The sequence below is a fragment of the Schistocerca gregaria genome, chromosome 2 (assembly GCF_023897955.1).
Source record: "Schistocerca gregaria isolate iqSchGreg1 chromosome 2, iqSchGreg1.2, whole genome shotgun sequence".
NCBI lineage: Eukaryota > Metazoa > Arthropoda > Insecta > Orthoptera > Acrididae > Schistocerca > Schistocerca gregaria.
The window spans coordinates 968,102,717-968,116,145 of record NC_064921.1 but is presented as its reverse complement, the minus strand read 5'-3'; the positions used below and the strand labels follow the sequence as shown (position 1 = coordinate 968,116,145).

The 13,429-nt window shown below is 47.1% G+C and overlaps 11 non-coding genes across 11 annotated transcripts; 7 read left to right on the top strand and 4 right to left on the bottom strand.

Annotated features, from left to right (window-relative positions):
- Nucleotides 1-15: 15 nt before the first annotated feature.
- Trnaq-uug (transfer RNA glutamine (anticodon UUG)) lies at nucleotides 16-87 on the bottom strand. The gene has a single exon. It is a non-coding gene; the product is annotated as a tRNA-Gln (tRNA).
- Nucleotides 88-643: 556 nt separating this feature from the next.
- Trnap-ugg (transfer RNA proline (anticodon UGG)) lies at nucleotides 644-715 on the top strand. The gene has a single exon. It is a non-coding gene; the product is annotated as a tRNA-Pro (tRNA).
- Nucleotides 716-2,398: 1,683 nt separating this feature from the next.
- Trnaq-uug (transfer RNA glutamine (anticodon UUG)) lies at nucleotides 2,399-2,470 on the bottom strand. The gene has a single exon. It is a non-coding gene; the product is annotated as a tRNA-Gln (tRNA).
- Nucleotides 2,471-3,026: 556 nt separating this feature from the next.
- Trnap-ugg (transfer RNA proline (anticodon UGG)) lies at nucleotides 3,027-3,098 on the top strand. Its single transcript has one exon. It is a non-coding gene; the product is annotated as a tRNA-Pro (tRNA).
- Nucleotides 3,099-5,423: 2,325 nt separating this feature from the next.
- Nucleotides 5,424-5,495, top strand: Trnap-ugg (transfer RNA proline (anticodon UGG)). The gene has a single exon. It is a non-coding gene; the product is annotated as a tRNA-Pro (tRNA).
- A 2,325-nt stretch (nucleotides 5,496-7,820) lies between these two features.
- On the top strand, nucleotides 7,821-7,892 carry Trnap-ugg (transfer RNA proline (anticodon UGG)). Its single transcript has one exon. It is a non-coding gene; the product is annotated as a tRNA-Pro (tRNA).
- Nucleotides 7,893-9,019: 1,127 nt separating this feature from the next.
- On the top strand, nucleotides 9,020-9,091 carry Trnap-ugg (transfer RNA proline (anticodon UGG)). The gene has a single exon. It is a non-coding gene; the product is annotated as a tRNA-Pro (tRNA).
- A 499-nt stretch (nucleotides 9,092-9,590) lies between these two features.
- Trnaq-uug (transfer RNA glutamine (anticodon UUG)) lies at nucleotides 9,591-9,662 on the bottom strand. The gene has a single exon. It is a non-coding gene; the product is annotated as a tRNA-Gln (tRNA).
- A 556-nt stretch (nucleotides 9,663-10,218) lies between these two features.
- Trnap-ugg (transfer RNA proline (anticodon UGG)) lies at nucleotides 10,219-10,290 on the top strand. The gene has a single exon. It is a non-coding gene; the product is annotated as a tRNA-Pro (tRNA).
- A 498-nt stretch (nucleotides 10,291-10,788) lies between these two features.
- On the bottom strand, nucleotides 10,789-10,860 carry Trnaq-uug (transfer RNA glutamine (anticodon UUG)). The gene has a single exon. It is a non-coding gene; the product is annotated as a tRNA-Gln (tRNA).
- Nucleotides 10,861-12,615: 1,755 nt separating this feature from the next.
- Nucleotides 12,616-12,687, top strand: Trnap-ugg (transfer RNA proline (anticodon UGG)). The gene has a single exon. It is a non-coding gene; the product is annotated as a tRNA-Pro (tRNA).
- The last annotated feature ends 742 nt before the right edge of the window (nucleotides 12,688-13,429 follow it).

Genomic DNA, 13,429 nt, shown 5'->3' with positions numbered 1-13,429 from the left:
GCAAAACACAGAGACAGATTCCACCGAGACTCGAACCCGGATCGCTGGATTCAAAGTCTAGAGTGCTAACCATTACACCATGGAACCGGGTGCCTCTAGCGGACTTAAATTGAGCAGCATCGTGACATTAAACCGATAAGCTGCGATTTATTACATGTAGCGTCCTCTGGAAGTGTTTGCGTGGCTAATGAAGCAACCAAGTAGGCTGAAAGTGGAGGGAGAAACTTGGAATGTAGCGAGAATTCTTGCCAGTATTCGTACATGAAATGATGTCAAAGGGTCAGGCAATCAAAAACGCGGAACAGCCACTTTCGTATGGTGGATGCTTTGTGCTGGAAACAGCCTATCTATGAAAACAGCTAAGGACACAAAGGACTGTCGAAAAGTGCGTGCTGTCACACAACGCTACGTAGTGGGCGGATGGTGCGTGACACGATAACATTTGCAATTCACACGATCGACATACTGTTACACAACTCTAGCAGCTCTTTCAGCCTTCAAATACACTGGTCCTCAGCACAGCTCATGTTGTAGGAGTCGGATTAGGAAACCTCTTTGAGAATATGGTCCAGATTGGATGCTTCAACTAGCAAGTGCGGCAAGATCTCAGTAAGTGGCGGGGTGCACAGATGCTTCCTTGAGCGGCCTGTTGGTCTAGGGGTATCATTTCTGCTTTGGGTGCAGGAGGTCCCGGGTTCAATTCCCGGACAGGCCCTACATTTCACTTTCGCGACAACCAGGCACTACGATAAACTAGCGAGTCTCTGAAAGTAAGCCATGCAATGTCGTGCTACCGGCCAATGATACTCCCAAGTGCGTCTTGTGGAAAGGAAATCTACGAAGCAGGATTAGGCCGTCTTCGATTACTTATATCTATATCTAAGGACTGACACGTGTAACGTTTCTATTCGTTTCCCAGGAACTAGTACATCGCATGCACGTTTGTTAAATGCACGCGCATGCAGCACCCAAAACGGAGAGATGCTGGGACAAGCAGCTGAGGTCGTCTTCTCGCAGTTGAACACCTTACGTTCCGTTATTAGTCCTAGTAGCAAAAGCATAAGCATTTGGAGCGTTCCCCATTCACGTGTGGACTGCTATTAACAATTTGCATTACATGATCCTAGCTAAAATTCATGATATACAATTTCAATTACCAGCTCGTACACATTTCTAGAAACGATCGCATAACACGGAGTTAGGTTCCACCGAGACTCGAACTCGGATCGCTGGATTCAAAGTCCACAATGCTAACAATTACAACATGGAACCGGGTGCCTCTAGCGGACTTAAATTGAGCAGCATCTTGACATTAAACCGATAAGCTGCGATTTATTACATGTAGAGTCCTCAGGAAGTGTTTGCGTGGCTAATGAAGCAACCAAGTAGGCTGAAAGTGGAGGGAGCAACTTGGAATGTAGCTAGAATTCTTGCCATTATTCGTACATGAAGTGATGTCAAAGGGTCAGGTAATCAAAATCGCGGAACAGCTACTTTCGTATGGTGGATGCTTTGTGCTGCATGCAGCCTAGCTATGAAAACAGCTATGGACACAGAGTACTGTCGAAAAGTGCGTGCTGACACACAACGCTATGTAGTGGGCGGATGGTGCGTGACACGATAACATTTGCACTTCACACGATCGACATACTGTCACACAACTCAAGCAGCTCTTTCAGCCTTCACATACACTGGTCCTCAGCACAGCTCATGTTGTAGGTGTCGGATTAAGAAACCTCTTTGAGAATATGGTCCATACTGGATGCTGCAACTAGCAAGTGCGGCAGGATCTCAGTAGGTGGCGGGGTGCACACCTGCTTTCTTGTGCGGCCTGTTGGTCTAGGGGTATGATTCCTGCTTTGGGTGCAGGTGGTCCCCGGTTCAAATCCCAGGCAGGCCCTACTTTTCACTTTCGCGACAACCAGGCACTACGATAAACTAGCGAGTCTCTGAAAGTAAGCCATGCAACAGGGCAAACTGCATGTCGGGCCACCGGCCAATGATATTGGCAAGTGCGTCTTCTGGAAAGCAATCTACGAAGCAGGATTAAGCCGTCTTCGATTACTTATATCTATACCTAAGGACTGACGCGTACAACGATTCGATTCGTTTCCCAGGAACTAGTACATCGCATGCACGTTTGTTAAATGCACGCGCATGCAGCACCCAAAACGGAGAGATACCTGGACCAGCAGCTGAGGTCGTCTTTTCGCAGTTGAACCCCTTACGTTCCGTTATTAATCCTAGTAGCAAAAGCATAAGCATTTGGAGCGTTCCTCATTCACTTGTGGACTGCTATTAACAATTTGCATTACATGATCCTAGCTAAAATTCTGGATATACAATTCCAACTACCAGCTCGTACACATTTCTAGAAACGATCGCAAAACACAGCGTCAGGTTCCACCGAGACTCGAACTCGGATCGCTGGATTCAAAGTCCAGAGTGCTAACCATTACACCATGGAATCGGGTGCATCTAACGGACTTAAAATGAGCAGCATCTTGACATTAAACCGATAAGCTGCGATTTATTACATGTAGCGTCCTCAGGAAGTGTTTGCGTGGCTAATGAAGCAACCAAGTAGGCTGAAAGTGGAGGGATCAACTTGGAATGTAGCGAGAATTCTTGCCAGTATTCGTACATGAAATGATGTCATAGGGTCAGGCAATCAAAAACGCGGAACAGCCACTTTCGTATGGTGGATGCCTTGTGCTGGAAGCAGCCTATCTATGAAAACAGCTAAGGACACAAAGGACTATCGAAAAGTGCGTGCTGTCACACAACGCTACGTAGTGGGCGGATGGTGAATGACACGATAACATTTGCACTTCACACGATCGACATACTGTTACACAACTGAAGCAGCTCTTTCAGCCTTCAAATACACTGGTCCTCAGCACAGCTCATGTTGTAGGAGTCGGATTAAGAAACCTCTTTGAGAATATGGTCCATACTGGTTGCTGCAACTAGCAAGTGCGGCAGGATCTCAGTAGGTGGCGGGGTGCACACCTGCTTCCTTGTGCGGCCTGTTGGTCTAGGGGTATGATTCCTGCTTTGGGTGCAGGAGGTCCCGGGTTCAAATCCCGGACAGGCCCTACATTTCACTTTCCCAACAACCAAGCACTACGATAAACTAGCGAGTCTTTGAAAGTAAGCCATGGAACAGGACAAACTGCATGTCGTGCCACCGGCCAATGATACTGGCAAGTGCGTCTTGTGGAAAGTAAATCTACGAAGCGGGATTAAGCCGTCTTCGATTACTTATATCAATATCTAAGGACTGACACGTATAACGTTTCTATTCGTTTCCCAGGAACTAGTACATCGCATGTACGTTTGTTAAATGCACGCGCATGCAGCACCCAAAACGGAGAGATGCTGGGACAAGCAGCTGAGGTCGTCTTCTCGCAGTTGAACACCTTACGTTCCGTTATTAATCCTAGTAGCAAAAGCATAAGCATTGGGAGCGTTCCCCATTCACATGTGGACTGCTATTAACAATTTGCATTGCATGACCCTAGCTAAAATTCTGGATATACAATTTCAATTACCAGCTCGTACACATTTCTAGAAACGATCGCATAACACGGAGTTAGGTTCCACCGAGACTCGAACTCGGATCGCTGGATTCAAAGTCCACAATGCTAACAATTACAACATGGAACCGGGTGCCTCTAGCGGACTTAAATTGAGCAGCATCTTGACATTAAACCGATAAGCTGCGATTTATTACATGTAGAGTCCTCAGGAAGTGTTTGCGTGGCTAATGAAGCAACCAAGTAGGCTGAAAGTGGAGGGAGCAACTTGGAATGTAGCTAGAATTCTTGCCATTATTCGTACATGAAGTGATGTCAAAGGGTCAGGTAATCAAAATCGCGGAACAGCTACTTTCGTATGGTGGATGCTTTGTGCTGGATGCAGCCTAGCTATGAAAACAGCTATGGACACAGAGTACTGTCGAAAAGTGCGTGCTGACACACAACGCTATGTAGTGGGCGGATGGTGCGTGACACGATAACATTTGCACTTCACACGATCGACATACTGTCACACAACTCAAGCAGCTCTTTCAGCCTTCACATACACTGGTCCTCAGCACAGCTCATGTTGTAGGTGTCGGATTAAGAAACCTCTTTGAGAATATGGTCCATACTGGATGCCGCAACTAGCAAGTGCGGCAGGATCTCAGTAGGTGGCGGGGTGCACACCTGCTTTCTTGTGCGGCCTGTTGGTCTAGGGGTATGATTCCTGCTTTGGGTGCAGGAGGTCCCCCGTTCAAATCCCAGACAGGCCCTACTTTTCACTTTCGCGACAACCAGGCACTACGATAAACTAGCGAGTCTCTGAAAGTAAGCCATGCAACAGGGCAAACTGCATGTCGGGCCACCGGCCAATGATATTGGCAAGTGCGTCTTCTGGAAAGCAATCTACGAAGCAGGATTAAGCCGTCTTCGATTACTTATATCTATACCTAAGGACTGACGCGTACAACGATTCGATTCGTTTCCCAGGGACTAGTACATCGCATGCACGTTTGTTAAATGCACGCGCATGCAGCACCCAAAACGGAGAGATACCTGGACCAGCAGCTGAGGTCGTCTTTTCGCAGTTGAACCCCTTACGTTCCGTTATTAATCCTAGTAGCAAAAGCATAAGCATTTGGAGCGTTCATCATTCACTTGTGGACTGCTATTAACAATTTGCATTACATGATCCTAGCTAAAATTCTGGATATACAATTCCAACTACCAGCTCGTACACATATCTAGAAACGATCGCAAAACACAGCGTCAGGTTCCACCGAGACTCGAACTCGGATAGCTGGATTCAAAGTCCAGAGTGCTAACCATTACACCATGCAATCGGGTGCATCTAACGGACTTAAATTGAGCAGCATCTTGACATTAAACCGATAAGCTGCGATTTATTACATGTAGCGTCCTCAGGAAGTGTTTGCGTGGCTAATGAAGCAACCAAGTAGGCTGAAAGTGGAGGGAGCAACTTGGAATGTAGCGAGAATTCTTGCCAGTATTCGTACATGAAGTGATGTCAAAGGGTCAGGTAATCAAAATCGCGGCACAGCCACTTTCGTATCATGGATGCCTTGTGCTGGAAGCAGCCTAGCTATGAAAACAGCTATGGACACAGAGTACTGTCGAAAAGTGCGTGCTGTCACGCAACGCTACGTAGTGGGCGGATGGTGCGTGACACGATAACATTTGCACTTCACACGATCGACATACTGTCACACAACTCAAGCAGCTCTTTCAGCCTTCACATACACTGGTCCTCAGCACAGCTCATGTTGTAGGAGTCAAATTAAGAAACCTCTTTGAGAATATGGTCCATACTGGATGCTGCAACTAGCAATTGCGGCAGGATCTCAGTAGGTAGCGGGGTGCACACCTGCTTCCTTGTGCGGCCTGTTGGTCTAGGGGTATGATTCCTGCTTTGGGTGCAGGAGGTCCCGTGTTCAAATCCCGGACGGGCCCTACTTTTCCCTTTCGCGACAACCAAGCACTACGATAAACTAGCGAGTCTCTGAAAGTAAGCCATGCAACAGGACAAACTGCATGTCGTGCCACCGGCCAATGATACTGGCAAGTGCGTCTTGTGGAAAGTAAATCTACGAAGCGGGATTAAGCCGTCTTCGATTACTTATATCAATATCTAAGGACTGACACGTATAACGTTTCTATTCGTTTCCCAGGAACTAGTACATCGCATGTACGTTTGTTAAATGCACGCGCATGCAGCACCCAAAACGGAGAGATGCTGGGACAAGCAGCTGAGGTCGTCTTCTCGCAGTTGAACACCTTACGTTCCGTTATTAATCCTAGTAGCAAAAGCATAAGCATTGGGAGCGTTCCCCATTCACATGTGGACTGCTATTAACAATTTGCATTGCATGACCCTAGCTAAAATTCTGGATATACAATTTCAATTACCAGCTCGTACACATTTCTAGAAACGATCGCATAACACGGAGTTAGGTTCCACCGAGACTCGAACTCGGATCGCTGGATTCAAAGTCCACAATGCTAACAATTACAACATGGAACCGGGTGCCTCTAGCGGACTTAAATTGAGCAGCATCTTGACATTAAACCGATAAGCTGCGATTTATTACATGTAGAGTCCTCAGGAAGTGTTTGCGTGGCTAATGAAGCAACCAAGTAGGCTGAAAGTGGAGGGAGCAACTTGGAATGTAGCTAGAATTCTTGCCATTATTCGTACATGAAGTGATGTCAAAGGGTCAGGTAATCAAAATCGCGGAACAGCTACTTTCGTATGGTGGATGCTTTGTGCTGGATGCAGCCTAGCTATGAAAACAGCTATGGACACAGAGTACTGTCGAAAAGTGCGTGCTGACACACAACGCTATGTAGTGGGCGGATGGTGCGTGACACGATAACATTTGCACTTCACACGATCGACATACTGTCACACAACTCAAGCAGCTCTTTCAGCCTTCACATACACTGGTCCTCAGCACAGCTCATGTTGTAGGTGTCGGATTAAGAAACCTCTTTGAGAATATGGTCCATACTGGATGCCGCAACTAGCAAGTGCGGCAGGATCTCAGTAGGTGGCGGGGTGCACACCTGCTTTCTTGTGCGGCCTGTTGGTCTAGGGGTATGATTCCTGCTTTGGGTGCAGGAGGTCCCCCGTTCAAATCCCAGACAGGCCCTACTTTTCACTTTCGCGACAACCAGGCACTACGATAAACTAGCGAGTCTCTGAAAGTAAGCCATGCAACAGGGCAAACTGCATGTCGGGCCACCGGCCAATGATATTGGCAAGTGCGTCTTCTGGAAAGCAATCTACGAAGCAGGATTAAGCCGTCTTCGATTACTTATATCTATACCTAAGGACTGACGCGTACAACGATTCGATTCGTTTCCCAGGGACTAGTACATCGCATGCACGTTTGTTAAATGCACGCGCATGCAGCACCCAAAACGGAGAGATACCTGGACCAGCAGCTGAGGTCGTCTTTTCGCAGTTGAACCCCTTACGTTCCGTTATTAATCCTAGTAGCAAAAGCATAAGCATTTGGAGCGTTCCTCATTCACTTGTGGACTGCTATTAACAATTTGCATTACATGATCCTAGCTAAAATTCTGGATATACAATTCCAACTACCAGCTCGTACACATATCTAGAAACGATCGCAAAACACAGCGTCAGGTTCCACCGAGACTCGAACTCGGATAGCTGGATTCAAAGTCCAGAGTGCTAACCATTACACCATGCAATCGGGTGCATCTAACGGACTTAAATTGAGCAGCATCTTGACATTAAACCGATAAGCTGCGATTTATTACATGTAGCGTCCTCAGGAAGTGTTTGCGTGGCTAATGAAGCAACCAAGTAGGCTGAAAGTGGAGGGAGCAACTTGGAATGTAGCGAGAATTCTTGCCAGTATTCGTACATGAAGTGATGTCAAAGGGTCAGGTAATCAAAATCGCGGCACAGCCACTTTCGTATCATGGATGCCTTGTGCTGGAAGCAGCCTAGCTATGAAAACAGCTATGGACACAGAGTACTGTCGAAAAGTGCGTGCTGTCACGCAACGCTACGTAGTGGGCGGATGGTGCGTGACACGATAACATTTGCACTTCACACGATCGACATACTGTCACACAACTCAAGCAGCTCTTTCAGCCTTCACATACACTGGTCCTCAGCACAGCTCATGTTGTAGGAGTCGGATTAAGAAACCTCTTTGAGAATATGGTCCATACTGGATGCTGCAACTAGCAATTGCGGCAGGATCTCAGTAGGTAGCGGGGTGCACACCTGCTTCCTTGTGCGGCCTGTTGGTCTAGGGGTATGATTCCTGCTTTGGGTGCAGGAGGTCCCGTGTTCAAATCCCGGACGGGCCCTACTTTTCCCTTTCGCGACAACCAAGCACTACGATAAACTAGCGAGTCTCTGAAAGTAAGCCATGCAACAGGACAAACTGCATGTCGTGCCACCGGCCAATGATACTGGCAAGTGCGTCTTGTGGAAAGTAAATCTACGAAGCAGGATTAAGCCGTCTTCGATTACTTATATCTACATCTAAAGACTGACACGTATAACGTTTCTATTCGTTTCCCAGGAACTAGTACATCGCATGCACGTTTGTTAAATGCACGCGCATGCAGCATCCAAAACGGAGAGATGCTGGGACAAGCAGCTGAGGTCGTCTTCTCGCAGTTGAACCCCTTACGTTCCCTTATTAATCCTAGTAGCAAAAGCATAAGCATTTGGAGCGTTCCCATTTCACGTGTGAACTGCTATTAACAATTTGCATTACATGATCCTAGATAAAATTCTGGATATACAATTCCAACTAAAAGCTCGTACACATTTCTAGAAACGATCGCAAAATACAGCGTCAGGTTCCACCGAGACTCGAACTCGGATCGCTGGATTGAAAGTCCAGAGTGCTAACAATTACATCATGGAACCGGGTGCCTCTAGCGGACTTAAATTGAGCAGCATCTTGACATTAAACCGATTAGCTGCGATTTATTACATGTAGCGTCCTCAGGAAGTGTTTGCGTGGCTAATGAAGCAACCAAGTAGGCTGAAAGTGGAGGGAGCAACTTGGAATGTAGCGAGAATTCTTGCCAGTATTCGTACATGAAGTGATGTCAAAGGGTCAGGTAATCAAAATCGCGGCACAGCCACTTTCGTATCATGGATGCCTTGTGCTGGAAGCAGCCTAGCTATGAAAACAGCTATGGACACAGAGTACTGTCGAAAAGTGCGTGCTGTCACGCAACGCTACGTAGTGGGCGGATGGTGCGTGACACGATAACATTTGCACTTCACACGATCGACATACTGTCACACAACTCAAGCAGCTCTTTCAGCCTTCACATACACTGGTCCTCAGCACAGCTCATGTTGTAGGAGTCGGATTAAGAAACCTCTTTGAGAATATGGTCCATACTGGATGCTGCAACTAGCAATTGCGGCAGGATCTCAGTAGGTAGCGGGGTGCACACCTGCTACCATGTGCGGCCTGTTGGTCTAGGGGTATGATTCCTGCTTTGGGTGCAGGAGGTCCCGTGTTCAAATCACGGACAGGCCCTACTTTTCCCTTTCGCGACAACCAAGCACTACGATAAACTAGCGAGTCTCTGAAAGTAAGCCATGCAACAGGACAAACTGCATGTCGTGCCACCGGCCAATGATACTGGCAAGTGCGTCTTGTGGAAAGTAAATCTACGAAGCAGGATTAAGCCGTCTTCGATTACTTATATCTACATCTAAAGACTGACACGTATAACGTTTCTATTCGTTTCCCAGGAACTAGTACATCGCATGCACGTTTGTTAAATGCACGCGCATGCAGCACCCAAAACGGAGAGATGCTGGGACAAGCAGCTGAGGTCGTCTTCTCGCAGTTGAACCCCTTAAGTTCCGTTATTAATCCTAGTAGCAAAAGCATAAGCATTTGGAGCGTTCCCATTTCACGTGTGGACTGCTATTAACAATTTGCATTACATGATCCTAGATAAAATTCTGGATATACAATTCCAACTAAAAGCTAGTACACATTTCTAGAAACGATCGCAAAACACAGCGTCAGGTTCCACCGAGACTCGAACTCGGATCGCTGGATTCAAAGTCCAGGGTGCTAACCATTACATCATGGAACCGGGTGCCTCTAGCGGACTTAAATTGAGCAGCATCTTGACATTAAACCGATTAGCTGCGATTTATTACATGTAGCGTCCTCAGGAAGTGTTTGCGTGGCTAATGAAGCAACCAAGTAGGCTGAAAGTGGAGGGAGCAACTTGGAATGTAGCGAGAATTCTTGCCAGTATTCGTACATGAAGTGATGTCAAAGGGTCAGGTAATCAAAATCGCGGCACAGCCACTTTCGTATCATGGATGCCTTGTGCTGGAAGCAGCCTAGCTATGAAAACAGCTATGGACACAGAGTACTGTCGAAAAGTGCGTGCAGTCACGCAACGCTACGTAGTGGGCGGATGGTGCGTGACACGATAACACTTGCACTTCACACGATCGACATACTGTCACACAACTCTAGCAGCTCTTTCAGCCTTCACATACACTGGTCCTCAGCACAGCTCATGTTGTAGGAGTCGGATTAAGAAACCTCTTTGAGAATATGGTCCATACTGGATGCTGCAACTAGCAATTGCGGCAGGATCTCAGTAGGTAGCGGGGTGCACACCTGCTTCCTTGTGCGGCCTGTTGGTCTAGGGGTATGATTCCTGCTTTGGGTGCAGGAGGTCCCGGGTTCAAATCACGGACAGGCCCTACTTTTCACTTTCACGACAACCAAGCACTACGATAAACTAGCGAGTCTCTGAAAGTAAGCCATGCAACAGGGCAAACTGCATGTCGTGCCACCGGCCAATGATATTGGCAAGTGCGTCTTCTGGAAAGCAATCTACGAGGCAGGATTAAGCCGTCTTCGATTACTTATATCTATACCTAAGGACTGACGCGTACAACGAGTCGATTCGTTTCCCAGGAACTAGTACATCGCATGCACGTTTGTTAAATTCACGCGCATGCAGCACCCAAAACGGAGAGATACTGGGACCAGCAGCTGAGGTCGTCTTTTCGCAGTTGAACCCCTTACGTTCCGTTATTAGTCCTAGTAGCAAAAGCATAAGCATTTGGAGCGTTCCCCATACACGTGTGGACTGCTATTAACAATTTGCATTACATGATCCTAGCTAAAATTTTGGATATACAATTCCAACTACCAGCTCGTACACATTTCTAGAAACGATCGCAAAACACAGAGTCAGGTTCCACCGAGACTCGAACTCGGATCGCTGGATTCAAAGTCTAGAGTGCTAACCATTACACCATGGAACCGGGTGCCTCTAGCGGACTTAAATTGAGCAGCATCGTGACATTAAACCGATAAGCTGCGATTTATTACATGTAGCGTCCTCAGGAAGTGTTTGCGTGGCTAATGAAGCAACCAAGTAGGCTGTAAGTGGAGGGATCAACTTGGAATGTAGCGAGAATTCTTGCCAGTATTCGTACATGAAGTGATGTCAAAGGGTCAGGTAATCAAAATCGCGGAACAGCCACTTTCGTATCATGGATGCCTTGTGCTGGAAGCGGCCTAGCTATGAAAACAGCTATGGACACAGAGTACTGTCGAAAAGTGCGTGCTGTCACGCAACGCTACGTAGTGGGCGGATGGTGCGTGACACGATAACATTTGCACTTCACACGATCGACATACTGTCACACAACTCAAGCAGCTCTTTCAGCCTTCACATACACTGGTCCTCAGCACAGCTCATGTTGTAGGAGTCGGATTAAGAAACCTCTTTGAGAATATGGTCCATACTGGATGCTGCAACTAGCAATTGCTGCAGGATCTCAGTAGGTAGCGGGGTGCACACCTGCTTCCTTGTGCGGCCTGTTGGTCTAGGGGTATGATTCCTGCTTTTAGGTGCAGGAGGTCCCGGGTTCAAATCCCGGACGGGCCCTAATTTTCACTTTCGCGACAACCAAGCACTACGATAAACTAGCGAGTCTCTGAAAGTAAGCCATGCAACAGGGCAAACTGCATGTCGGGCCACCGGCCAATGATATTGGCAAGTGCGTCTTCTGGAAAGCAATCTACGAAGCAGGATTAAGCCGTCTTCGATTACTTATATCTATACCTAAGGACTGACGCGTACAACGATTCGATTCGTTTCTCAGGAACAAGTACATCGCATGCACGTTTGTTAAATGCACGCGCATGCAGCACCCAAAACGGAGAGATACTGGGACAAGCAGCTGAGGTCGTCTTCTCGCAGTTAAACCCCTTACGTTCCGTTATTAATCCTAGTAGCAAAAGCATAAGCATCTGGAGCGTTCCCCATACACGTGTGGACTGCTATTAACAATTTGCATTACATGATCCTAGCTAAAATTCTGGATATACAATTCCAACTACCAGCTCGTACACATTTCTAGAAACGATCGCAAAACACAGAGTCAGGTTCCACCGAGACCCGAACTCGGATCGCTGGATTCAAAGTCCAGAGTACTAACCATTACACCATACAATCGGGTGCATCTAACGGACTTAAATTGAGCAGCATCTTGACATTAAACCGATAAGCTGCGATTTATTACATGTAGCGTCCTCAGGAAGTGTTTGCGTGGCTAATGAAGCAACCAAGTAGGCTGAAAGTGGAGGGAGCAACTTAGAATGTAGCGAGAATTCTTGCCAGTATTCGTACATGAAGTGATGTCAAAGGGTCAGGTAATCAAAATCGCGGAACAGCCACTTTCGTTTGGCGGATGCTTTGTGCTGGAAACAGCCTAGCTATGAAAACAGCTATGGTCACAGTGTACTGTCGAAAAGTGCGTGCGGTCACACAACGCTACGTAGTGGGCGGATGGTGCGTGACACGATAACACTTGCACTTCACACGATCGACATACTGTCACACAACTCAAGCAGCTCTTTCAGCCTTCACATACACTGGTCCTCAGCACAGCTCATGTTGTAGGAGTCGGATTAAGAAACCCCTTTGAGAATATGGTCCATACTGGGTGCTGCAACTAGCAATTGCCGCAGGATCTCAGTAGGTGGCGGGGTGCACACCTGCTTCCTTGTGCGGCCTGTTGGTCTAGGGGTATGATTCCTGCTTTGGGTGCAGGAGGTCCCGGGTTCAAGTCACGGATAGGCAGTACATTTCACTTTCGCGACAACCAAGCACTACGATAAACTAGCGAGTCTCTGAAAGTAAGCCATGCAACAGGGCAAACTGCATGTCGTGCCACCGGCCAATGATATTGGCAAGTGCGTCTTCTGGAAAGCAATCTACGAAGCAGGATTAAGCCGTCTTCGATTACTTATATCTATACCTAAGGACTGACGCGTACAACGATTCGATTCGTTTCCCAGGAACTAGTACATCGCATGCACGTTAGTTAAATGCACGCGCATGCAGCACCCAAAACGGAGAGATACTTGGACCAGCAGCTGAGGTCGTCTTTTCGCAGTTGAACCCCTTACGATCCGTTATTAATCCTAGTAGCAAAAGCATAAGCATTTGGAGCGTTCCCCATTCACGTGTGGACTGCTATTAACAATTTGCATTACATGATCCTAGCTAAAATTCTGGATATACAATTCCAACTACCAGCTCGTACACATTTCTAGAAACGATCGCAAAACACAGCGTCATGTTCCACCGAGACTCGAACTCGGATCGCTGGATTCAAAGTCCAGAGTGCTAATCGGGTGCATCTAACGGACTTAAATTGAGCAGCATCTTGACATTAAACCGATAAGCTGCGATTTATTACATGTAGCGTCCTCAGGAAGTGTTTGCGTGGCTAATGAAGCAACCAAGTAGGCTGAAAGCGGAGGGAGCAACTTGGAATGTAGCGAGAATTCTTGCCAGTATTCGTACATGAAGTGATGTCA